We start from the raw sequence: 26,698 nt of genomic DNA on the forward strand, positions 1-26,698 counted from the left end.
TTCAAGACGATTATTATCAAACTCAACAAACCTATACACGTACATTAGATTTAGAAACTACAATTATTATCAAAATTTTCTCACCATAAAATATAAAATAAGTTTTTCAAAATTTATGGGAAGCACTTTTTCTTAAAAGTATGTCATTCACGCCTACCTCTGCCCATGGAAACAATTATATTTGTCCAATCTCTATGATTTTTTAAGTTTTCGTGAACAACCAAGAAGACCAAAAGGCAGAAGAATTTCATATTCAGCAAAACAAAGGAGAACAAGGCTTCTACATCTAGAACTAACAACTGAATACGCATGTCCATGAAGCCCCTTTCTTTGTAACGTTTGAATAAATTGGAGGAACTCTTCTTTTTTTTCCCACCATTGTATAATAGCTGAATGGTCCCACTAGTGACCTGCATTTTCACAAAGTTGAATAAAAAACCATGAAAATTTTAGCTGAAAAACAATTATGCTAACCAAAACAAACAAAAAGGATTAAGATATAAAGTTAGATTCCATAAAAATATTATTGAAATGTGTGGAAGTATTGGTTCATTGGTGAGCTCCACAATATTAATCATTCTATGAATGGTGTGGCCTTATACCATTGGAATGGCATGAGTTTCATAGGGATAAATTTTGGTGAAAGAACCAAAAAAACCACTGAAATCAAGTATAACAACAAAAAACACATACACATTTCCACTGCTCTTGGTGATTTTGAAGAGGGACCATGGAATAGAATCATCATTGACTTTAACAGGGTGACCAATAATCTTTCCAACCATTGGGATTATAGGTCTCCAAGGAGAATCTGCCACCATGGCTATCTGGTTTGTCTCACATGTAGAAGGATCCAACTTCATCTCCTACAGGCCAAAGGTATATTTTTCCATGCATATTCTTCCTATGACACAGAAAGCCATCATAATAGTAGTCTATCATGCCTTTGCAAAAGAATCCCTCCACCACTACACGATCAGAGGTTGGCACTGCAATGGTAGAAGGTGCCAAGGGAGGTATCCTGTCCTGCATGTAAAACCAGAATTCTGCTTCAAAGGGAACTATGAGTGGTGAATTTTCTGAGCAATACTTGATTTTATTTAGTGGAGGGAAGCCACCCTTGGTGTTTAGACATTGAATGTAGGACACCCAATATGTAGTCCCAAAGTTTTCATGGAAGCTGGCCTCTGCCATAACTTGCTTAGTGCTTATAGAATCTGAACCAAACTTTGATGTTATCTGGTTTCATGAAGCCAAGCATAATGATCAGTGTTTAGTATCCATGAAAGGAATATATTGTATTAGGAATTTAAACATTTCATACCCTCAACATCAAAAGAGAAATATGGAACTACGATATGGCTTGTGTTCTTAGATAATTGAATATGTAGCTCTAGTTAACAATTTATATTTTAAAGAACAAATTCCAATTAAAAATAGAATAATGAATTATTTTCTGATACAAGAAATGTGTACACAAAAAATTGATACAGCAAAAACAAGGCACACATATTCTAAGAACATAAACCATTTTTTGAAAATACCAAAAAAGATAAATGGTAAAACCACAATGTAAAGAAAAAGGTATGGATTGAAAAAAAAGGCATCGTTGCAAGAGTTCATTTAAAAAATTAGCTTGAAACCATAAATGGAGACTGTTGCATGCTAGATTCACCAAGAGGCAGGGAATTTTCAAATGGTCCCCATTACATCACAAAATTTAAAATCAAACCCACTGTTTTGAATTGTATTATATCATAACAAATGATGCAAACTTCCAATGGGGTAATCTATTGATTTTATCCCATCTCGGTTTTCTCTCCAAGGAGCTTCACTCTTTATACTAATTTATTTTGAGAAGGTTACTACCATATGCTTATATTTATCACAAGTTTTGCATCTGAATACTACAATTTTCAAGTTCCAAATTTGCTTGCACTCACACAAATATATTATCATTACTTTTAGTATATTTGTACTTTAGCTTGGGCACATGTACCCTTGATTTTTACAATATTTCTACCTTTATATTGGCAAAATGCAAACACAAAATGTCTAGTTGGGTCACATGAAAGTGATTGATCATACAAAATGCAATTTCTTGCACCACTAAAAACCACATTGTATATCCAAATGTATAAGCAAGGGTTGCTTCATCCAAAATTCAATTGCTTGCACCGCTAAAAACTACATTGTATATCCAAAATTATAAGAAAGGGTTGTAGTATAAGTAGAAAAAGGACAATAGGTTTCATTTTGACTCTTCTTCCAAACCTATAGGAAATTCACATGATGACTAGAGTGATTTCCATACTCTTGATGTTGCAATTTCATTTGGCAAGTGTAAGCCTATGAGAAAAGAAAAGTGATTGGTAAATCTAAGGATTGGTGGTATCAGGTTTTGGTGATGCCAATAATGACAAGCCCCCCACTCTCATAAATATGGAATGTTACATTTCAAGTGGACTATCTACATAGTACATGACATCATTTGATAAAAACAATGAGGCTTGTGTTCTATTAATGTTGAAGTTTGATTGATATTTATGAATGTGCTAGAGAGTGAAGAAAATTTTATTAAAAAATTAAATGAATGTTTGAATAAAAAGTGAAATGGAACAAATTATAGAGGAGTAAATGTGTGTGGGAACTTTGTATGGGAATTTCTAAATAACTTTGAATGGATATATGTTTGGCCTTTACTACATGGATTTCATGGAAAAACAAAAACGCTACCCAAAACTATCTAAACAATGGTATCACAAATAGAATGGGGAAATCATGCCTCATCTATCCTGAGAGAGAAATTTAAGCATCTACACTAGCATGCTTAAAACCTTCACAAAGAACGTGCACAAAAAAATATTTGCACTCATAAACAACAAATATTACAAGACTGGTGTAGAAATATTATTAGAGAAACCAAAAAGTTACAAGACAAAGGCATGCTGCATAATACCAAAAATATTATTGGGTGCATGAGTCTTTGCCCTTCTATAGAACTGATCCCTCATATTTTGTGCATGAGCTAGCATTACAATATTTCCAAAATTATTTCTTCTAAGAAGATAAAGGCTTTCACTTAAAGTCTTCAAACACCATACTAGACAATTCCATTAAGGAAGGCATTGAAATATCATGTGTAGGTCCATCAATCATGGACAGGGGTGTAAATATGTTTGAGATGGTAATCTTAGCTATTAAATTTAAATTAATTTGATATTCCAAAGTTTTCCAAAATTATGAAAATGCAGTTTGTAGTAACCAAGAAATCAATGCATAGGGTTGCAAACAATGGATGTTAGTTAGAAACAATTCCTCAGTATATTGGTCACTATGAAAACCTAGTAACAAACCTACTAAAACTAAACCTTCTGTAGAACACGACAACCATAACAAACCCTGTTATACAACAGCTATTTTACATCAATATACAGAATATAGAGCCATACAACAAGGAGGGAAATGCTACAATATGTGTTGTAACTCAAATTGACCCAATTAGTTTTTTTTTTGCTTCTTCTATATTGGCTCAAACTCTACTCGCTTTTTCTCTTCTTCAAATCTATTTGGGTGTTCTCATTCATTTGACATGTCACAACTCTGTCCAACATTTTCCATGAACAATATGTGGGATCAAGCCTATCTACTTGTATTTGGTGTAAACAAGATACTACATCTTTCATCATATTATCGTCAAAGGGAACAAGCTTGAATGGTGTGCCTGGAAGTTTTAGAATAGTTAGGACGACTCACCAGTATGATTCATAGTTATTTTCTCTTTTCCTTCGTTGGAATTGAAAGAAGATTGATATTGGAACTAGAAACAGAAATTTCTTAAGGCATATGGGTAGTGCATAATGCAACTGTAGTGGTACCACCATAGTTATCATTTAGGGTGCATTGGTCTCGTAAGAATTTCTACCAATGACTTACATGTGCTTAATTTAAATCATTTAAAATTAAAATGGTATAGGGTGGTTGCGCAAGGACCTGGGAAAAAATTTTAAATCCTCGAAAAGGTGAACGCATTAAGAACAATAATCTTTCTAAGACAAATGAAATAAACAATATCATGGTAAATAAAGTGATTATGTGTTATACGTTTGATGGAATTCATGATAGCTACAGGAAAGGAAGTTTCCAAGTTGCAACTAGACCATGGTTTGGTTATGGAAATAGATCCAACAAAGAGAAATAGGGTTACCTCCACTTTTGAACAAGCTGCAACTCACAAACTAAATGTTGTTAGGGCTTGGGACTTCAATGATGACCAATACAGGGTATTGTAGACTTCACCTGGTGCAAATGTTTTCGTTAATGTAGGAGATTCATCCGAAGTGAAATATGTCTCCTTATATGGTGGCTATCTACTGGATCATGTAATCTTAACCATGTCACTGGAACCTAGAGATAATTATGAAGTTCAAGTTCAATTTTCTCTTGAACATGGAATTCTTGCAATGTTGGTTATCATATCTACACAGAGGTTGCCTTACCCTTCTAGTGCATTTGACGTTGGATCATATAGAAAAATGATGTCATTTTGGATAACATTTACGTTTAGCAAACGATTAAGAAGGCTACTACAGAGACACAAGTTTCTTTAATTTGGGATTCTATATAGTATTGGGTTGAGAACTTAGAGCGGGGGTTAATTTATGTAATTCATTTGTTTCTAGTTCAATACCAAAACAACGTTAGAAGGATGTCATAATCGTTTCCCAAAAAAATCATCTCATGACACTGTATTGAGTGCCAAAAAGGTCAATCTCTTTGCACAGTTGATTCCTATTTGGGTTGTCTTTGCACAATGTTCTACTTTCTTCATAAAATAGGGTATCATAGTGGATAGTGATTATTGGACATATTGAGATCCCTCATGAATCCTTGCAGTGTTTCATAACCTTCAGTTTTATTGTGTTTGTGCCTATGTCTAATTAGATCTTTGTTCCACTAGCCAAAAATTTTACAAGTCTCAAGCACGACATTATGATGCTCCAAAAGATAAGATTTCGGGCATTTTTTTATGTTCTTGCCATGATAGTTGCAACACTCACAGAAATCAAAAGACTTAAAGCATCAAAGGATAATGGTTTAGTAGACCTTCCCAATGCAATAATTCCAACGAATATCTTCTAGTTGCTTCAATTATACATTCTTAATGGCATATCATAAATCTTTGAAATTAGGTCAAGTACAAGAAACAATGAAGTTTATGAAATTTGGGGCAAAACCAAACACCTTCTACATTGAAGAAGATGCCAAAGGAAATGGAAAATGGAAACCTTATAGATGAGCTTGAGATCTTATTCAACTCATTCATCCTTCATGATTGGAAGGATTCAATCATCACGTTGCAGACAACCAAGGCTCTCTTGCCTTGATATGAAGATCTCAAAATTGTCAATCGATGCATTAACGCAATTGCATGTAAAGAAATGGTGGATCCGTCAAAGGTAAAATGGTCTTACAACCACATTAGAGGCCAAAAGTATTATAATACATTGCAGAGTGTTTCAAGCCCTTCATTGAGTGAACTTCATAGCCGGAGATTCTACATCAACCTAAGGATTCAAATGATTTTGTGTGATTGTGGTATTTTCAATTGAAAAACTCTATGAGAGGGGTATAACCATGCTAGAATCCTTTGGAAGTGTTATGTCTTGTTTAATATCTTGTATTGGAAATTTAGAAGATTTACTAAATTCTTGATCCAATTCAATGGGGTAAGTTTCTCTAATAGATTTCCCAACATGCATTTGTGATGATAGAATAAATTATGTTTTCATGATATATTTTCCTTGAATTTCAGCAATTATTACAAGATTTTCCATGAAATTTTGTTCAATATTAGGAAAACAAGTTGCCTATTACAAATTTGGACCCAAATTTGTAGTTGCTAGTCCTAAATTGTTAATTTTGGAAACTAGGGCCAAACTCCACCTTGGACAACTCATACAATGCAGCTGATATTTTTATTAGATTCCTCTTCTCGAGAGGTGTAGGAGTGGTCTAAATATTATCTCATTCTGACATGTACAAATGGAAATATGAATTTATTTCTATTATGGATAAATTGTCAAGGTCGACCAACAAAATTATGTAGGCTTAGAAGCCAAAAATACATGTCTTTCCATCTTGAACATTGCAAATAAATAGAAGGTGAATCTACCTCATTTGGACATCATTCATTCTCACACATTTCTCTCTCTCATCATCTGATCAGGTCATACAACATCAGGGTAGCCTTCTTCTCCTCCACACGTGTGAAGTTTGACTACATATTTCTATTTTGCGCGTTGACCGAATTGCAGGAAGGTTTGACCAGCATTGGTCAGAAAACAGTTGACCAAGTTTTACTGCATTTTTGTTGGGGAGTAATCTGTTTGGGTAGGCCACATTTCTGGGCATAGAAATCGAGACATTTAGAGTTTTTTTACTAGCGTTGATCGCAACAAGTTTGACCGTAGGTTTGACTCTACGTTGGCTGAGTTTGACTGATATTTTTGGGATTGTTTTGGGCTGATTTATACTATCCTTGGAGGCCGAGTTGACTGGGTTTGACTGAGTTGATTTGGAGGAGATATTATGCCACATTGACCAGCGTTGAATTTCTGGTTAAGACATCCTGTTGACTGCTATTTGACTGGATGGATTTTGACTGTGATTGGGAAAATAAATTTGTATATTGTACTCTCTATCTCTCTCTTTGCTGAACTTTTGAAGAATAATAAGAATATTTGATCAAAGGGTTTTCCCATATTAGGGTTTTTCCATGGAATCTACCAAATATTGTGTCCTCTTGTCTTGGCTTGTCTTCTCGTTATTGTTTATGTTCTATCTGGATTTTAGTATTATGTTAAAGTGATTGCTAATCTGGAAATTGATATTAGGCTGATAAGGAAATTGAAGTAAAATTGCTCTTAAGCATAGAATATACCATTGTTGTCTAAAATTAACATGGTATCAGAGCTGAGGTGAAGACAAATCCCAAGCAAGAGTGAGAAGAGAAATCACTGAGATTTATTGATCAAGGACAAGAGTCAATGGCCTCCACATCCTACTTTAAATCTGATGACAAGCTTCATGATAATTCTGATTATCATGCATGGAAGATGTCTCTTGATTTGGCTTTAGAAGAGCAAGATGTTATGGACTATGGGCAGGGAAAAATTATTGAACCTCCTTCAAATGCATTGGTTACTGTTAAGACAAGTATAAGAAAGGTGAAGTAAAAGCCAAGAAGATCATTAGGGATTCTATTCATAAGAATTTAGGTGCACATCATAGGAGATATATGATAGGTTGGTTGGTATGTTCAAAGCTAGCAATGCAAACCAAGTCATTTTTCTCAAGAAAAATTTGAAGGACATAAAGAAGGGAAAAGGTGAAGATATCCAATCCTAATTCATGAGGATTACTGAGAAAAAAAATAATCTACTTTCAATTGGAGAAGTTATTGTTGATAGGGAGCTCACTCTCATTTCCCTTGGAGGTCTCCCTCGTGAATGGCATGTGTTCAACACTACTATCCTCAACAATGACAAGATTCTAGGTTTTGAAGAATTGCTGACTAGATGTTCTCAAGAAGACACAAGGATGATGGAAATTGACATGCCTTCGAATAGAAATGATCCTACTGAATTCTACACTCATTCTAAAAAGAAGAACAATGCAGGTTCAAAGAAGCAATGTCAAGGAAGACCGGGATTAAAAAATGGAAGGAAGGGAATATGCTTCATTTGTAACAAGTTTGGCCACTATGCTAGGAAGTGTCCTAATAGAAGGGGTACACCTTCTGATGATGACAGCAACAACCACAACAATTTCAGGGGCAACAACAATTAAAGGAATGGCAGATTCAAAAACAAAGGAAAAATGAATGCTTCCGCTACTCAACTTGGAAATGATCAGCCTCCCAAATGATCAAGAAACTCCAGGTATCTAGTGCTGTAGATAACAATAAAAAAGAAGTTTATGTTATATCTTCCCTCTCTACTACCTCTCCTCTAGACACCTTGGGAAATTGGTTGATTGATAGTGGTGCCTTAAGGAACTTCACTGGGTATAAGAAGGCTCTTTCAAATCTGATAGAAAAGGATACAAATTTGGAAATTATCCTTGGAGACAATGCCACCTATCCTGTGAAGGGAGATGGAAATGTTACACTTCAATTGAATCAAGATAACATCGTTCATATACAAGAAGTACTATAAGTACCCGATCTAAATAAGAGCCTGGTATCTATCTCGGTGATGGAAGACAAAGGATTCAAGGTGGCATTCATCGATGGAAAGGTATGGGTTTGGAAATGAAATTTTAAAGAAGCATTTACTATTGTATTTAGGGTTGATAGCCTATATCAAGTTGGAGGAAGTCCATTGGGAGCTATGACTTGAGACACATCTCTTCAATCTGAACTATGGCACCAAAGGTTTGCTCATCTTCATTATAAGGCTCTACTAGATGCAAGGAAGATGGTTATAGGTATGCCCAAATTCAAAATAGAATATGAAGGTGTTTTTGAGGGATGTTCTTAAGGAAAACATATAAGGGGACCATTACCCTCAAGTGATAGCAAGACTACTGACATTTTGCAATTGGTTCATTTTGATCTATCTGGTATGCTTCCCGTGACATCTTTGGGCGGATATTTATATTATGCTATCTTTGTGGATGACTCCTCTCACAAAACTTGGATATATTTCTTCAAGAATAAGGACAAAATGTTCTCATGGTTCCGTTCTTTGAAAGCCTTGGCTGAAAATCAAACTCAGAAGAAGATCAAAACATTAAGGACTGATAATGGAACCAAATATGAATCAAATGAATTCAATGACTATTGTAGAGAAGCTGACATTATGAGAGAGACTACTACTGCATATACTCCTAAGAAAAATGGTGTTGCTAAAAGTAAGAATCGTTCTATCATAGAAGCCACTGGTGCCATACTACATGATCAAAGCCTTCTGAAGTTCCTATGGGGTGAAGTTGCGAACACTATTGTGTACATTCAAAATAGATTCCCTCATCAAGTGATGGACTCCAAAACTTTTGAAGAAGTTTTCACCAGTAGGAAAATTGATGTTTCTCATTTTAGAATTTTTAGTAGTCCCGTGTAATTTCATGTTCCGAAACAAAAGAGAAGAAAATTAGATGCATCTGGGAAGAAAGGAACATTTGTGGGCTACAATTAAACTTCCAAGGCATATAAGATCTATGTTCCTGGTCAAAAGGAAGTGGAGATAACTCATGATGTCACCTTCGATGAAGATGCTTCCCTTGGGAAGATTAGAAACCTTCCTATTCCAAGGAAGGAAAAATAAGCATATACAGGAAAATAGGGAGAAACAAAGGATGACTCGATGCCCGATGTTGAAGAACCAATGGATCCCATTGATCCACCTCCTCATGAGACCTCCTCCTCTAAAAGGAGACCCTCATGGTTTAGGGAAACTCTCGAAGATGTCGAGAGACACATTGCACCAAGGAGGACATTCTGTGAAAGTAAGATTCTAAATAGGTACCAAGGGTACTTAATTGCCATGAGCACCATTATTCAATCTGAGCCTTGCTCATTTGAAGAAGTTGTGAAGCACCAAGTATGGAAGGATGCTATGAATGAAGAATATGAGTCGATTATGAAGAACGATGTTTAGGATGTGGTTCCTAGACTGTAGGACAAATCTGCTATCACATCTAAATGGCTCTACAAGATCAAGCATGGAGTAGATGGAAGTGCGGAAAAGTTCAAGGCCAAATTTATTGCTCGAGGATTCTCTCAAAAGGAAGGTATGGACTATGCTGAGATATTTGCACCAGTTTCCCAATATACCACCATTCGTTCGGTCATAGCCCTTGTTGCCTCACAAGGATGGAACCTACACCATATGGATGTCAAGACTACCTCCTTGCATGGTTCACTTAAGGAGGAAGTCTATGTAGAACAACCCGAGGGGTTCAAAGTCTCCATATCATAAGACACATGTATGCAGGTTGAAGAAAGCCCTATATGGTTTTATGAAAGCACCCTGGGCTTGGTATGAGAGGATCAACAACTATCTGATGGAGCCAGGATTTACAAGAAGTGAAGTTGATCTGAACCTTTAATTTAAGGTTGACAATGATAGACCTCTCATATTGGTACTTTATGTGGACGTTCTCTTTCTGACAGGTGCAGACCCTCTCATTCATCAATGCAAGAGGGAGTTGGATTCCGAATTCGAGATGAAGGACCAAAGAATGATGCATTATTTCTTAGGGCTAGAGGTCTAGAAAAATCCAGGTGAGATATTCCTTTCTCAAGGAAAATACAATGTGAAGCTACTTGAAATATGTGGGATGGTGGATTGCAAATCCATGACTACTCCAATGGAACTTAACTTCAATAAGTTATGTGGAAGTGCTATTGGGCCCAATTTGGGAAATCCTTCTAAGTATTGTCAACTCATGGGGGCCCTGATGTTCTTGGTGAACTCTCGCCCGAAAATATGTTTTGCAGTGAATACATTGACTCAGTTTATGTTTGAGCCTCATCACATTCATTGGATTGTTGCCAAGAATATTTTGAGATATCTTCGAGGCACAATCACCTACAGAGGGAGATACACTGTCGGGAATGTGAGGCTCAATGGTTACTATGATGTAGACTAGACTGGCAGTGTGGTGGATCATAAAAGCACATCTGGATGTTTCTTCTCTCTAGGTTCTACTTCGATATCGTGGATGAGAAGGAAGCATTAGTCGATTGCTTTGAGCACCCTTGAGGCTGAATATATTGCTGCTAGCATGGCCCCCTGTGAAGTTGTTCGGTTGAGGAAGATCTTTAGTGAGATGTTTGGACATGTGTTGGATACCACCATGATCTTTTTGTGACAACCAATGTGGGATTCATATTTCTGAGAATCCCTTGTTTCCTGACCACTCCAAGCATATTGATATTAGGTACCACTTTATCCAAGATATGGTACAACATAGAGCAATAAGGCTCTATCACATTTTGACTGATGAACAAGTCATAGATATTCTTATGAAGCCCCCGGGGAAGGTAAATTTCTTAACCTTCTGTGAATGAATTGGAGTCATGGAGAGACCCTCTTATGAGGGTCCCATATGAGATGGATATTAAACTTTGGGAGCTCTAGGGGGCTTGGGGTACTTTTTGGAGCAATGAGCGACCATAGGGTGAGCGGTTCACCTTCCCCTAGTGGTGTGCTGTGTACAGGGTGAGTGGTTCACCTTCCCTTGTGATTCCCCATGTTGATATATGCATAGGATGAGTGGTTCACCTTATCCTATCACATATGAACAAGATGAATGGTTCACCTTTTCCTACGGGTACATCCTACCCATGCAGTCTCGAACTCATGGGAAGTACCTCTCATCTGGCCAATGAGTAGGGAAATGAGGATAGGGACCATTGTACTACCGATGGACGCATTGTGTACTACCATACTCCCTATGCTAGGATGTTTGATATTTATCTGGGATCAATGGAGACTGACTTCGGGTCAGTGGAGAGTGGTATGATACACTCTTGATTGGAGACTGACTTCAGGTTAGTGGAGAATGGTATGACACATTCTTGATCATTTCTTCTTCACTATTTCTTCATGGTTCAGCATATCAGAGCAGAACAAAGAAGAGCATAATAGAGTATAGCAGGGATGTCAGAGATGGTACAGATTGACAGATGGTTTGGCAGGTGGAGTTCTCCCTAGTTGAGAGGGAATGTTAAATTTGAAAACTAGGGCCAAACTCCACCTTGGACAACTCATATGATGCAACTGATATTTTTATTGGATTCCTCTTTCCAAGAGGTGTAGGATTGATCTAAATATCATCTCATTCTGACATGTACAAATGGAATTATGAATTTATTTCTATTATGGACAAATTGTCAAGGTCGACCAACAAACTTATGTAGGCTCAGAAGCCAAAAATACATGTTTTTTCATCCTCAACGTTGCATATAAATAGAAGGTGAATCTACCTCATTTAGACATCATTCATTCTCACACATATATCTATCTCCTCATGTGATTGGGTCGTACAACTTTAGGGAAACCTTCTTCTCCTTTACACGTGCGAGGTTTAATTGCGATTTTTTGTTTTGGGTGTTGACCAGATTGCAGGAAGGTTTGACCAATGTTGACTAGGCAATAGTTGACCAAGTTTGACTATGTTTTTCTTGGGGAATATTCTATTTTGGCAAGCTACATTTATGGGCACAGAAATCGAGGCATTTAGAGTTGTTTGACTAGCATTGACCGCAACAAGTTTGACCACAGGTTTGACTCTGTGTTGACCAAGTTTAAATGATATTTTTGGGACGCATTTGGGTTGATTCAGACTATCCTTGGAGGCCGAGTGGACTAGGTTTGATCGAGATGATTTGGAAGAGATATTCTACCACATTGACCGATGTTGACTTTCTGGTTAGGGCATCCTATTGACTGTTATTTGACTAGAAAAAATTTAAATGTGATTGCATAAATAAATTTGTATATTGTACTCTCTCTCTCTGCTGAACTTTTGAAGAATACTAAGAAGATTTGATCAATGTTTTTTCTCCGCATTGGGGTTTTTCCCTAGCATATGCCAAATATTGTGTCCTCTTGTCTTGGCTTGTCTTCTGGTTATTGTTTATGTTCTATCTGCATTTTACTATTATGTTAATGTGATTGATAATATGGAAATTGATATTAGGCTAATAAGAAAGTTGAAGTAAAATTGCTCTTAAGCATAGAACATATCATTCTTGTATAAAATTAACATAAATCCATACATATATGCATGCTCACTAGGATGAAATGTTTATCTGTCCCACTCAAGTTCACATTATCATTACCTGAATTCATGTGAAGAATATGAGAGGGATCATGGGGCTTCATTTGAGGCTTCCTAGAGTCTTTAGCCTGCGCAACCAACAAATAACATGAATGATGAATAATTCATCCAAGGGAATATCAGAAAAAAATAAAATAAAAGAAAATAAATAAATAAATATATATATAAACGACGAAACATGTTACATTTGAAATGGATTAGAATTGAAATCATAGGTGTCTCTTCCAACATAGAGAAACAACGATCCAAGTCATATTTCCAAAGACTACGAGTTAATACAAGACAAATCACCAAAGCCACATGACTTAGGTCACTTACTTCAACCCACATATAGGGAATGAAATGGAAACAAAATAAAAGAAAAATATATTTTTAACTGCTACATCTCTCAAATTGTCATTACTCACAAGATACAACTCAATTAATTGTGTTGAATTAGCAACATGCCTTACTATGGAAGTTCCTTGAGTACCAAGTTTGGAAGCAGTTGCTAGTGCTTGTAACGTCTTTTTATGTTTCACATTTGAATTATTAAGTGTGTTTGTGTCAGATGTGTTGGCATTATGATTCAAGTGTTGTCCTTGATGGCAACTCACTCAGAGGATGGTACAGGTGCTCAGAGGTTGGTACAGGTGATGGCAACTTAATCAGAAGACAGATCTTAGTACAGCATGTCAAGGAAGTTCATATACGCATGTTCGTTAAGCCCAAGTCGCGTGTACACGCTAGTTGGATTCAGAAAAAGCGCGTGTATGTGGAAAAGTATCTTTGGTCCATGGTGGTTAGTCCTTGGAAGTTGTGCCTATGATTTCGGACCATTGTGTCTCGACGGGCGTGTCGATCCCTAGTTTTGAAGTTGATGGTATTGTGTTACTATGGTTTTGGCTCTTGGTATTGAGCTAGGCCTAAGACTATATAAGGAGAAGAAGATCATTAGGCAAGATCATCTTTTCAACAAGGCTTGAATATCTAAGAGAGAAAGAGATCTGATATGCAGGTTCTGGGTTGCTTGATCTAAGCCAAGGAGAGATCACATCGGTTGATGGAAGACTAGATCTAAGGATAGATCGGGATCTAATGGTTTGAAATGCACTATCATGATATGGTTGATTATGCGTATTTCTAGATCTGCATATTGTCGCAATGTTATGTTCTGGGTCTAACTAATGTCTGGTACAGCTGCAAATTGAGAAAGTTTATTTTTAGATCTGTACGCAGGTTGGCTTCGGTAAAAGCGCGTGTATACGCGGGTTTTGCTCATTGAAGTAGCGTATATCTTTTGAAGCTTGATTTTGGGTTTACAGTGGGGTCTGACTATTATTGCAGAGTTCTGTAGTCTGCTCTGTGTTCTGGTAACTGGTGATTGACAGGGTTCAGTGGTTCAGTGATTCAAAGTTTGGTTGTTTTATGCTTCAATGATCTATTGTGGAAATTGAATGAATTGTGGTCTTCAGATTGTAATGTTGTGCTTCAGGAATATCCAAGTCTGAAAATGTATGAAAAGTGATACCTGAAAGAAAGAAGATTGTAGGTCAGCACCTACGTACTAGTATCTTGGCTAGTACAAGAGCAAAGGGGGTTGGAGCTCCCTTCCAAGGAAGTTTGGAGAACGAGAGAAGGTTGTAGCCTTCTGCAGGTTGTAGCCTGCGTACTGGTATAAGGCTGCACCAGTACAAAAGATTGTAAACTGAAGTTTCATATTAAAGAAAGATAGAGACAACTTGCAGCAGGTGGTTTTCACCCACATTGGGTTTCCACCTTATATCTTGGTGTTCATGTGTGTGGCTTTTGATCTGTTCTGTTATACTGCACATGTTTAATGTGGTGAATAATGTCCTGATGCACTTAACTGAAGAATAAGCTAACTAAATTGTGAGTTTTCTTCTTATACGCTGTTTTACTTAGTCACAGTAGCGTGTACACGCTGGTTCACTTAACTGAAGTAGCGTATATGTTTCTGAGCTTTGAAAAAAATTGATTGATCTGATAATACTGATTCACCCCCCCTCTCAGTATTATTTCCAACAAGATGTTGTTGCTTTCCCAGATGTGGTAACAATGCTTTACTAGGACCTTAGGGAGGATTTGTCTACTAACATTGATCATGCTTTTTTGTAGCCTATGCTTGTGTAATGAGGTGCATAAACATAGTTAGGTTTACCACTATATGTATCAATACAGAAGGTATTATATTTGAGTTCAGAGTGATTGATCTATTTGTATGTTAACCTATATCAGTTATCTAGGTCTCTTTTGTTTCTCCACTCTCTTCCTCACATACAAATGGAATCCTTATATTTAAATTAATATATGTACAGTTTAGCTTATTGTGAAGGACTACAAGGTTGTTTGTGGGAAGAAGAATGACTTACCAAGTATTGATAGTAGATCATTGTTTAGAGGGAGGCTCTAATATCGTCTCTTTGAAAGGGAGGATCATGATAGTATTGGAGGATAATGGGGTGGGAGGTTTGATAAAAAACGAAATTCCACCACCACAATATCCCCAACAGTTGGCCCAACATAACAATAATGACATCAAGGCTAATTTGATACAAATTTGATAAAATTAAATTTTGATAAATATTGCTTTTTAATTTTATCAGGGAAAACTTTTGGATTCACCTAAAAATTTGCAGTTGTTATGTGTATTGCATATGTGGATTTCAAAATCAGAATATGATGAGTTTGGACCCTTAATTATTCACAGGAACTGCTTCTAGAATATTTAGTACTTCTATCTAGGAGGAGAACTGGATGTGTATGCCTTGGTAGTTTTAGCTTCGATGGAGGACTAGCATTGTGAAGAGAGGATTTATGTGTTTATTTATGCACTAACTTTCTTGAGTTGGTTTTAGGGCTTTGGTTGTTCACTGCGTTGGATTCATGACATAATTTGAGCCTGTGCTTGATTCATTATATTTTCTTACATATATTCATACGGATTGGGAAATATTTAGCATGTGTGAAATGTCTCCGCATGATTGTGATCATTGTAAGAGGATGAGATGTTACCATGTTCTTGAAAACTTGTTGCATGTTTTGTTTTTACTTTCTTCGCAGGCTCGTAGCTTTGGGAATAGTATTTACTTTTGACATCTTAATATTCCTAAAAATTACTTCTCAAACCCTGTTTAATCAAATAAACGCATCCCAACTAAATGGGTGCATAGTCCTTATCTCGAATTCTCTTCTTATCACTTTGAAAGATTGGCACAAAAAACTTAATGAACAGATGGGTCATTTTAGATACAACTTAAGAGAAGAAGCAATGGATTCAACATCCATCAGATAAAATCAAAATAAACCGGATCTTGTGAATTGTTGAAAGGCTAGACACTCTTATACTAAATCTAACAAAATGCCTTGTGATAGAGATCAATGATAAGTACCTTGTTCCACTATAATTTCTATTTAATTTGGTAGCCCACGACCATTAATGTGAACATCATCAGGATTACCAATAGATCTTCCCACATCAAGTGTTCTTCTAAGGATCTACCCAAAGATAGAATATAGTCAGAGATTGATGCATTGCAAGAGAACATTTTGGTGTATAGGCTGAAGTTGAACATAAATAGTCTCTTTAATTTCAAGAGATGTACATGTATCAGGGATGGATTAATAACTTACTAAAACATTGGTTGTGTACCAGTCACCTATAAGCAGAGTGATATCACCATTAGGCAGAGGGAATGGAACATGGATCATGGCCCTGCTAGCTACATTTAGTCTTCCAAAGCCCCCTGCAACTTTCTGTAGATACAATGATGGAAAGTAATAGTAGCTACCTATTTGGTCCTTCACTTGGAACTTGTACATAAAGTTATTTCCTGGTGGTATAGGGAAGTTTGTGCTAGGTACTCCATCTTGCTATGAATTTCTCCATTATCTGGTGGTCTGTGATCTTCTATAACAATTGGGGCCTCACTAGGAATGTGCATGTACTATTTGATGTGTTCTACAGAAAAAATGTAGTTTGCAAGTGTACATTGGTTTTGTATACTTTTAACAAACGATCTGTTCAATGATAGACCATAAGAGAAGGTCATCCCAACGAAACCTGCACCAATTCAAATTGTTAGGAATGATCATCTTATACATAAAAACATTCAGTAATAGCAGAAATCACCCACAATTGACATTTAGTTTCATTGTTCATACCAGGATTGAAGCTGTCCTGTGGGAGTAGAACCATAGAAAGAGTAGAGGAGAAAAGAACAATCGCATTTAACACCTCTAGACATTGAATCAACCATTCAATGGCTCAAAAACTGTGGAAAAATGGGCTCAAATTTTTGTTGAAATAAGTCCTAAGTTCTTCTTCAAGAACTGATCATCAACCCTGAAATCCGTAATGGTCATTATTCCTACTATGAACTCGCCAAAATGATTTACAATGGGTGACTTTGTTGTACATTTATTTTCATCAGTTACTTAGTAGAAGAAAAATAGTCTTCTCAAATACCACAACCTTGTCTCTTGAATTGTGCATCGTTGGCATGTCATTGCCCTCATTCTGCCAGTCACTCTCCATAGAGGTAGTGGGTTGAACCTTCTTTCTGACTATAACCAAGGCATTGACCTGTTGTGGGTCGCAGCTTCAATTTTCACTATCAACACCATGGTGTTGCTAAGGTGGGAGGAGTGACCTCAAGTCTGCTATTGTCAAGACCTTGTCTATGCTATATGCTTTGAAGGGATTATAGTTGGGACTGAAATTTGAACCATGTTTTCACAACGATTACTGTGATGCCAATCCCTAGCAAGACATCATGCTCTGCAAGGGCTATGTGAATTATTTCCTGAGATATTTAGTGGTCATGGGACTCCATCTTTCATTCTTATTGTTACAGTGCTTTATGTTGTATCCTCCCTCAATTTTTTGAATGTGATTGTTGCTTCATACGACACAAATTAGGGCACGAGTTTTGAAAGCTATCAAATTGTCTTTGTGTGATGGGACTCTCTTTGTGTTAGTGGCTTTGAAAAATAATGTTCACTATTTTTATTTGTCCTATTTCAAATATGCTTATCATTTATTGTTTCTTTTGAACAAAATCTGAATGTGTATTTTACTTTTGAGTGAACACTAGAAAAATAATACTCCATTAAGCGTTGGAAAAATAAAACTTTTATTTGTAAAGAGAGTCCATTAGGTTAAATACAAGGACGAGGTAATATTTTTTGTAGAAAAAAAATTACATTAACTCCATTAAGCGTTGGAAAAATATAACTTTTATTTGTAAAGAGAGTCCATTAGGTTAAATAAAAGGATGGGGTAATATTTTTTTATAGAAAAAATTACAATAAGGGGTTTTCCAAGATAATTTTGTGGAGAAATTTTGACTAGAGGGGTAATCAAGTAGGGTAAACAAATTTATTAAGGGAAAAAGAGTAATTGGTTGGTTGGTTTAATTAGTTATTGTCAATGTTGTAGTATTTGTTTAGTTATTTATTTCCTCACCCAGGTTCAAATTCCTGATGAGACATTTTTCCTATATTTATAACACTAGAAAGGTAGAAGCCTCCAAGGAGTAGGACCACCCTGCAAGTGTATCTCCAAACGTCTTGACCCTTCTTACTAAATCACGTGTTATTAGTATATACTTGCAGCATATTGGATATACTTTTGAGTTATATTAGAAATTATTCCATTCCATCTCAAGTGTAGCTCAAATCACTATGATTAATTACCAGTGTTGGGTTTCTCTATAAACTTTTCCTAGAAGTAAAAAAGAACATGACTTTCAATCTAGAAGGGTAGTTTCCCCAAGGAGTGAGACCACCCCACAAGTGTATTTAGAGATGTCTTGACCCTTGCTAAACCATATGTTATTATTATAGAATTGGAAAATATTGAATACACTCTTACGTTACAGTGGAAATCATTTTAGTTCAACTCAAGTTTAGCTCAAGTCACTATAATGAGTTGTCGATCTCAAGTTTCTCCATAAAGTTTTCCTTGAAATAAAAAAGAGCATGCCTTTCAATATTTAATTGGATGAAATATGTATCCTCCTTGTGAATATTTTCTTAACTTAATTAAGGGTCATGGAAAATTTTAGGTGCTATTATTTGCAGGTGGGCTAATATTCCATGCTTTTTCCGAAAAAAAAGATTCGCCAATTTCCATTTTTCTAAAAAATAATTCGCCCAAATTTTATAGGATAAAATTATTTTACCTTATAAATTCACCAATATTATATATTGTCTAATATAAAATAAGTAGAAATCTAAACCTTTTTACAAAATTATCATCAAACAATTTTAAATTTTGGATATTAGGGAATAGCAAGATTCTTTTTTTTGCTAAAGCAAGAATTAGACCTTCTATTCATATGAAGCTAAAAAAATTGGTTACATAAAATACAACACTACCGAAGGAGCAGAAATCCAAAGAGTTAACTGGCACCTGTGCTTTGGTATCTGAGCCAGCTACTCGAGATCCTGGCTTAGGGCCGACAAAATAGAACAACCTTCTAAACAAAAACAAGTGAGCAAGAAGTCATTAAGCGGACTCGATGAGGAAATAGAGACCGAGGTGAAAATATTTCAAGTCCACCAAGTAGATAACCATCGAGCAGTTGTTCCGCCCAAAATTCCCTAATCTCGCTCCTGAGCAGGAATGTGCAAGGAAGATATCCCGGTCCCACCAACTAGCACCACAAACCTTAGCCGTAGATCTGTTACCACTAGATCCTATGGTTGTGAAGGATATCAGGCTGTAAATAAGAGCGAGGAATACCCACCTGATGAAGGCGGTATCTCTCTCCTCCTTAAGTCCGAAAACCACTATAACTGTAGCAAAGCCACCTTGTACTGTAGCAAGGCTCTTGGTGCCTCCTTTTGGTTTCTTGCTTTTTCTCCTCTACTTTCCATCCATCTGCGTGACCCAAATATGCCAGTTCTTTGGTCGTCTGTTTGTCAAACCCTTAACATCCATCAGCTTAATTTTCAACTAGCTGTTTCCCCTTCATGTACTGATAATGCTCCCTGTCTGCACAAGCCAGAGTGTAGCAGTCCTCATGCAGTTGTCCTGTAGGAACCAACTCCCATGAGCAGCACTTGTTGTCTCTTGTACATAGCACCCCTTCATTAGCTAGCCGGTCCGCCACTCTGTTGGCATTTCTACGCACATGAACAAAGCTAAGAGTTCTAAGTGTTCTTAGGTGAGATTGAATTCAGTGATAGACCTGCAAAAGTCTCCAGTGGTTCGAAACTTTGTCTATTGTTATGCCAGTGCCTATCCTTTTGACTGAATTAATTGTTAATTCTGAGTCTGCCTCTATGATTGTGTTATGTAAATTGTGATCAATCAGAATTTCTAAGCCTTGCTCAATGGCCATGAGTTTTAGTTTCCCTCCCCAAATGACTGTGAAGGATGACTTTTATATTGCCCTCTTCATCTCTTATGACTCCTTCGTAGCCAGCATCCCCGGGGTTTCCTTTTGAGGCTCCATCTATGTTGAATTTAAAAAAGCCATGGGGAGGGGGTTGCCAGAAAGCCTTTCCTTCTAATATGTGCCTTGCTTTCTTTTTTGTGCCCTGAGGGACATGTGACTGAAGCCCCAACAGTTCGCGAATGTGAGCATCCTGTTGACCAGGGGGTTTCTTAGGTGGGGTCTTTAAAAGGGCATTAACTGTTTCTTTGAGCTGTTTTAGGATCTGAGCCATGATGCTTTGTGTTGAGCCAGATTTAGCTTTGAAGATCTTGTTGTTGCATTCTTTCCAAACATCCCAAATCAAAAATCCTTGAATCAAAGTCCAGGCTAAATTGTCTGTCTCATTATCCGAGAAGTCTTTCCTCCAATTCTTCAAAGTTTCGGTAATGTCATTTTCATTCCTGACTGTTTGGTTGAAGATAGAAGCCACCCAATTCCATAAGGTGGAGGTGAAAGAGAAGAGGTTGAGAAGGTGATCCATAGTTTCCTCCTGCAGACCACCTAACTGACATCTTGATGGACCAACAAAACCTCTCTTTCTGAGATTTTCCCAATCCAGAATCTTTTTATGTTGTACCAGCCACATGAACAGTTTGATCTTCATCCAGTGTGGGTTGTTCCAAAGATCTTTCCAAGTTTTGTCAGGGCTTGGATAGTTAAGTCCAGTGGCTATTATTTTGTCTTCTTTGAGGTTGAAGATGCCCTCATTGTTTCTCCCCCATCTTAGTAGATCATTCGAGGTTGAAGTTAAAATTTGCCTCTTTTAGAGAATTGCTTCAAGAACTTTAGCTTGGGCCTTCAAAGGGGTCTCTTCATTGTAATCTAGTACCTTCCAAATCCTCCATTTACCAGTGTCTCTTGACTGATCCCAAAAGTCACTTACCCTTTTCAGTCCTTTATTAATGGTATCATTTTTGATGATGTCCAATCCTTATCTACATAGGTTATGTTCCTACTGCCAGTTGTCCTCCCAGAACTAGGCTAGATTCCCATTTCTGATCTCCCAGAAACTATGTTTCTGAACTAAGGCTCTATTCTCCCAAGCATTGTTCCAAATATGGGAACCCCTGATGTGTCCTGTCATTCGAATGTGGTCCCTTTCCTACCAGTCCATTGCATATTTCTGTTTCCAAAGCTTAGCCCAGGGGTTTCTCATTTCCTTTAGCCATCTCCACCAAATTTTTTCCCCCAAAACTTTGCTTAGAGTGTCCGGGTCATGGAGACCCAAACCACCATGGGTTTTGGGTTTGCAGAGCTTGTCCCAAGCTACCAGAGCCCATTTCTTTTTCTCTTCCCCTTTACCCCAAAGAAAATTTCTTTGGATATTCTTGATTTGTTGTAAAACTCCTATTGGGACAGGAAGGGGTAAAAACATGAAAGTTGGAATGGTTTGTAGTACGGCCTTTGTAAGAATTAGCCTTCCTGCTAAATTCAAGGATTCGCTAGTTCAATTTCTAACTTTGTCCTTCAGTTTATTTGTAACTGACTCCCAGACTTCCTTACTCAGAGGTTTATCAGTGAGAGGCATTCCCAGATATTTGGAGGGAAGATGATCTCTTTGAAAGCCAAGAATTTTGGAGAGGTTTCTTTGAATAGAGATATCAGTATTGAAAAAGAAAACTTTTGATTTTGAGAGGCTTACCTCGGTGCCAGCCGCCATTGCGAAATCATGTAGGCTTTGTTTGAAAGCTTTGGCTTCCTTGATTGTGGGTATGCCCTGCAACATGGTGTCCTCCACAGATTGTTGGTGAGTCAATGTGGCCCCATTCTGAGTAAGTTTGAGTCCCTGTATTCTTTCTTCCTCCTTGGCTGAATTGATCTCTTTGCCCAATCCTTCCATCATGAGAATGAAGAGGAATGGGGAGAGAGGATCTCCTTGCCTGAGGCCTCTCGATGGCCTGAAGGTTCTGGATGGAGAGCCATTAAGAAGGATTGAACAACTAGCAATGGTAACCAGGGCCATGACCCACTTTATCCAATTGTGGTCAAAGCCATAAGCTTTAAGAACTTCCTTGATGTAAGACCAAATTAGCTTATCATAAGCTTTCAATATATCCAGGTGTATTATTATACTTGCTTGCTTATTGGTCTTGAGGGAATGAACCACTTCGTGGGCTTGAATGATATTATTGAGAATTTGTCTACCTTCCACATATCCAGTCTGCTCCTCTGACACGAGCGTTGGAAGAAGGGGTTTGAGTCTGTTAGCAATAACTTTGGAAATGATTTTGTACACCACATTGCATAAAGCTATGGGTCTGAATCTCTCTGGTGTCATGGCTTTTTCCTATTTAGGGATTAAAGCTATGAAGGATGCATTAAGCGCTCTTAGAACTATTCTTGATTTTCTCGAGTCCTCCACTACATCAAGAATGTCATGTTTGATTGTTTCCCAGCATGCTTTGAAGAAGCCTACATTGAAACCATCTGGGCCTAGAGCTTTCCCATTGTGCATCTCTTTGATTACTTCATTGACCTCTTCTTCCGTTACTGGCCTGTTGAGATTATAATTATCTTCCCTGGTTACTAGTTTTGGAATATGCTGAGTGAATCTCTTAGTGAATTGAGATCTGTCTGCAATGGTCTCCTATGCTATGCTTTGAAAATGTTGTACCAGAACAGATTCCATTTCCTTGTGAGTATTTAGCTCTTTCCCTTGATGATCTATGAGTTTTGTGATCCAATTATGAGCCCTGTGTTTCATGGTAAACTTGTGGAAGAATCTAGTATTTATCTCCCCTTCTTTAATCCATTGAACTCTTGATTTCTGTCTCCAGAAGATTTCCTCTTGCTGGCATCTATTGTCCCATTCTTGTTGAAGAGAGTCCGCTTGCATTTTCCTTTCCTCTATGAAGCCTTCTGTGATGAGAATTTGATTAGTTTCCTATAGTTTTTTTTCCACTTCTCTTTTAGCTTCAAAAATATTGCCAAACTCATTTTTGTTCCATTCTTTGAGCCTTAGCTTGATGTGTTTTAGTCTCTGTTGCAGGAGGAACATTATTGTGCCTTGGGTGGGCATGCCTTCTGCCCACCATTTTCCAATATTAGTGATAAAGTCAGGGTGAGTGAGCCATACATTTTCGAACTTGAAAGGTATGTTCCTTGGGGTGCCAGTAAATGAAGCTTCCAACTGGATGGGCTAGTGGTCTGAGCCTCCAAAAGGAAGGATAAAAGCTGTCATGATACGACTGGAGAGAAGGAGATCCTCCAAGATTATAAATCTGTCTAGTTTCGAGGCAACCTGGGAAGTTCCTCTTCTCTTATTATTCCATGTGAAGGTACCATTTATTGTGTCCATATCCACCAGTCTCATGTTGGTTAGGAAGTTTTGGAAGGCAATTGAGTCTCGTCTAAGTGTTCTGGTCCCTCCTTTTTTCTCTGTGAGAGATCTGATCATGTTAAAGTCCCCTCCGAGAATCCAGGAGATTACTAGGTGTCTTTCTCTCAGCTCCTCCAAAGAGGTGAGGAACCTGATTTTGTCTTCAAGAAGTTAAGGACCATAGACATTTGTGATCATGTAACAATCCTTGTCCCCCAAAGGTTGTATAACCATTGAAAGGTGGTTTCTGGATGCCTCAACATCCAGGATCTCAAATTTCTAAGGATTCCATAGAGTAAGAATTCCCCCCACTGTATTATTTGCTTTGACTTCTAGGTACTCATATTTGATAATCCATTTACTATGTATTTCTCTGATCTTGTCTAGGGAGCATTTTTTTTCCTTTATAAACACCATGTCTGGTTTCTCTTCTTTTATTCTATTACTGAGATTTATTTGTTTTCTTTTACTTCCTAGTCCTCTAATGTTCCAGGTTGTAAGCTTCATAATGATGGGTTTGTGAAAGAGTAACTGGTGAGATCTTTCATCTTACCTGAATTAATCATGAGTTTCCCACACTCTGACAGAAGTTCATTCTGTCTCTTTCTTCCTCTTTTATTGCTTGGGATTTTGGTGGAGTGTCCTAATGTAGTCTCCATTGATTTAACCCCTTTGTTCTCCTGGTTGTCATGGTTCCTTTTGACTTCTGCAACCTTTATTTGAGACCTTCGAAGGAATAGCTGTTGTACTCTGTCAAACTCCTCTTGTGGTAAACAGTCAATCCCTTTGTTGGTTCCCTTAGAAACTTTTCTAGTTCAAGGTTCTCCCTTTCAAGAATCTCCTGTAGGTCTTGGTCCTCCGTGCCTCCTTCGCTTGTGGTCATCTCATGGTCCCTACCAAGTTCCATAGTGCTTGGTGGGTCCTCCTTTTGTTCATTGTATTCATGTATGATTTCCATGCTGTCCTCTTTTTCTTTCTCTGTATGAATGTCCTTCGGTTCCCTGTTCATTCCATCCCCCCCCTCCCCCCCTTCTTCTAAAATCTCGAAACTATTATGACTTGGTAGCTTGTTCTCGCTAGGTTTCTTTTGGTACCTTTTTCCCCCTCCTTTCCCTCTGCCTCCCACTTTGGTAAAACCTTCAGGGTATTTTCCTGTGTTGGTTTTCAGGTTGTCCTTCCTTTTGTTGAGTGGGCAGTCTCTGAAGAGGTACCCATATTCATGACATTTATGACATCTGAATCAGATGTGTTCATAGTCGACCGCCTATACCCATTTCTGATCATATACTTCTAGGATGACTTCATCTAGGTGTGCTCCCGATAAGTCCATTTCTGCACATATGCGGGCGAAGGAGGTATATTTACCTCGCAGAGTTGCCTCTGATATCTTTATAAAATTCCCTAATTTATTACCTCTATCTTTTAAGGATTCCAACAACCAATAATCTAAAGGTAAGGAGTATAATCTAATCGTATGTAAAGGCCTACAGCAGCATAGAAGTAGGGTCCTCATTCGAAAACTTTGTCTTTGTCCTCCAGGTTAGTGAAAACCACTGTGAAAAAACCCTTGGACCTAAGATGTAGATTTATTTCTCCCTTTGGTTTCCAGTTGTTTCTTATCCATGTGTACAACGCTTTCTGCATGGGCCATATACCAATAAACTTATATATGGCTGCATAAGTCGCCATATGATCTCTGTGCACCTGTAGCGTAGGATCATTTAAGACCACCCAGGGTATAATGTTAGACTTGGGATTGCAAGGTCCCATCGTAGATATGTTTTCTGTTCTCTGACTGCTGTCTCCAGATTTAGTTTCCCTCCTAGCCTCCTTGTAGGTCCCTTCCTTTTCATGGTATTTACTGCTTTCTGGATTTTGAGTACCGGTTGTCTTTGTCTCTGCCTCTATTGGTTTTCGGAAATTGTTCAGACTCGTCTCTTTGCTTCTATTTGAAACCACGTTACTGTAGGAGGGACTGGAGCTCCCTCCTCCATGCCCCTTGTTCAAAACCCTCGTCGCTCAGATCGCCTCCATCGAAAAACCGAGGAACCAAAAAGTACCAGGGACTAGAAAGTTTCACCAAGGTTGCTAAACTTTAATTTAAACTTCCACCCTTAAAATTTTCTCTGGTAAGGGTTGATAAGGATCTTCTTGGTTTCATTGGTTTCATCAAAGAATTAACATTTTATTTATCAACTCTTGATTGTGAGAGGATGAATTGTCATGTGAATTATCACGTGTGTGTTGTTCTTCTTTCAATTGTATTTTTGGCCTCCACGATTAATTTGGTTTAAGTCCTCTAGCTGGTAGTCATCAATCACCCATTCATTTCCATGTCAGGTATTTTACTTTTCAATAAGTCCAAGGCACCTATGTTGCATTGGGATCTAGTTACCTTGTTTAAAAACCCTAGAAAACACCTTTGAGACCATCTATTAGCACTAGTTGGACTTTAACTTGAGATTTACCAAAAACTCAAAGGAACGAATTATGGGGGTTGCTTGGCCAATCCACTCATAGCCTAAACCTATTTGTTAATGAAGGGAAACCAACTATAATATATCAAACATCTTCCCTCACACACATGCATGGAGGCTCTATACCTATAAAGGTTTTCATATGTGTTGTTTACATGGTTTGAATATGAGTTGTTTACGTTAATCATTATTAATTTTGTCACTTATTATCTAGTCATATATTTTAGTTTGAGACTAAATTAGTCATTTTATTTAGTCACTTTTAGTTTGGTCACTTATTATGTAGTCATATATTTTATCCCTAAACTAAATTAGTCGTTTAAGTTAGTCATTTTTAGTTCGGTCACTTAAAATTGCTAAAATTTAGTAGTAATTCACTTGAAATAATTGTGGTGACTAAATTTTAGTCACCTAGTCACTAATTTTGTCATTTTATACTAGTGAGAATATTCAAATGTTTACAAGGCACTCAAGACTTTAGTGTATGGTATCCCAAAGATGAAGTTCTCACTCTTCATGCTTATACAGATGCATATTGGGAAGGAAATGTTGATGATAGAAAAAGCATTAGTGGAGGAGCATTCTATATGGGGCCTGGCTTGGTA

At 37.4% G+C, this 26,698-nt stretch overlaps 1 pseudogene; it reads right to left on the bottom strand.

Annotated features, from left to right (window-relative positions):
• Positions 1 to 253: 253 nt before the first annotated feature.
• Positions 254 to 26,698, bottom strand: part of LOC149263118 (uncharacterized) — a 74,759-nt pseudogene continuing 48,314 nt past the window's right edge.

The sequence above is a fragment of the Pinus tabuliformis genome, chromosome 6 (genome assembly GCF_031772625.1).
Source record: "Pinus tabuliformis cultivar Carrire ecotype Pingquan chromosome 6, CPIR1, whole genome shotgun sequence".
NCBI classification, from domain to species: Eukaryota; Viridiplantae; Streptophyta; class Pinopsida; order Pinales; family Pinaceae; genus Pinus; species Pinus tabuliformis.